Genomic DNA, 1,581 nt, shown 5'->3' with positions numbered 1-1,581 from the left:
AAATTTAAAAAATACGCGTTGTATAGGCAATCTGTGCAGTACATATTCTTATACACCTTTGCACAGATTCGTCCCCGTTTGTGTACATGCCCTGTTGTTGCTATAAAGGAGCACGTTGGAATATAAAAAGAACCAAACTGGGGCCAGCCAACCGCTAACGTATGCTTTTATTGACCTTTCAGGAGAGAAATTTCGACTGAGTTTCTGCTTTTTTCGTGCGTACCATTTTATTGGACACCGCTCGCACGTTTATTTTTTGCACCGTTTTATTTTGGACCGTTTACTTTGAGGCGTTCTCGGGGGCCTCTCCCCTTCGGATCGCTTGCCGTAGTGCCAGCTGAAAAGAAAAATTTCCTCTGCGCGCGAGTTAACGCGTCTACGTGGCTTCAAAGAGCATAAAAGGGAAACACAAATTTTTGATCGAACAGTATTATGCCCGTAAAGCAGTAACCGACCATACGTGTATATGTGCAGCCCTGCATAGGCCCACCCACTGATGAGTTTGAAGTCACATGTTTAATGTATTCTGAACAGGGTGATCCACATAGACGACGAGAGATATATTGAAATTAAAGAGCATAGTACATATTTTCCCATTACATACATAAAGATAAAAAAAAAAAAAAAGTGATCCTCAGTTTTATGCGTACGCGTTGTGCACATTCACCGTCATCCTAAAATTTTTAGGAGAAGTAGCTCCCCAGAAAAAGCCTGACGCACATCTTTTTGACAGCTGCATTTGTATTTACACAACCATATTACGTGCTTAGGCGCTTCCGTATATGCACACATATATACATATATAGATACCTACGTGCATAATCCATTTTACGACATCACTGGAAAGGAGCGAAGAAGGTGTAGTTGTATTACCAAGAGAGAGAAGCATTGCTTGCGTTTATCCAATTTTTTGTGCCTCCAACCCTTTGGGCATCAATTTTTGTAACTCCTCCTCCCCCTGTGTAAGCGTAGCACCGCATATATGACACTCTTTTCATCTCGCGCATTTGAATTTCACTTTCGAATAGCGCAGAAATAACCAGCTGGAGAGCATCCCCAGAGAGATACTCCCCCTTTTTTGTGATACTGACACGAGGTAGCCACTGCGTTTTGCTGACATTGATATGTGCATATGTTCGCATGCACGTACGTATGTGTAGACACTTCGGGGGTTACCTTTTGTCGTGCCTGAAAGAAGGGACCGCTTGCAATTAGTTGTATCGTACGCGTGCATACGTGTGTGCATTTTTTTTTTTTTCCTTGTTCATTTTGCAGGAGGGCACGCTCCTTTCGATTAATTCTGTTGCTTCTTTTCTGTATTTATGTACTATAGGCGCACGTTGTGGTTTTAATCGCTATCGCGCAAAACAAAGCAGTGAGAAGACAAAAAGAGGGAACGGAGTCGCCTATATTAATGCATGTATTAAAGTATGTATTGATGTATGTGTTCGTATCTGCATGTATGTATATATTGTTGGAGGCACACACATGTATACCTACGAGCCCAATAGTAGAGTATTAGTACGTATATTTCATGTTCGTTTTTTTTTTGATAACCTTTTAAATTTTATTATTCGCCAT

Source organism: Plasmodium cynomolgi, chromosome 9 (assembly GCF_000321355.1).
Source record: "Plasmodium cynomolgi strain B DNA, chromosome 9, whole genome shotgun sequence".
NCBI lineage: Eukaryota > Apicomplexa > Aconoidasida > Haemosporida > Plasmodiidae > Plasmodium > Plasmodium cynomolgi.
Note: the sequence above shows the minus strand (reverse complement) of the source record.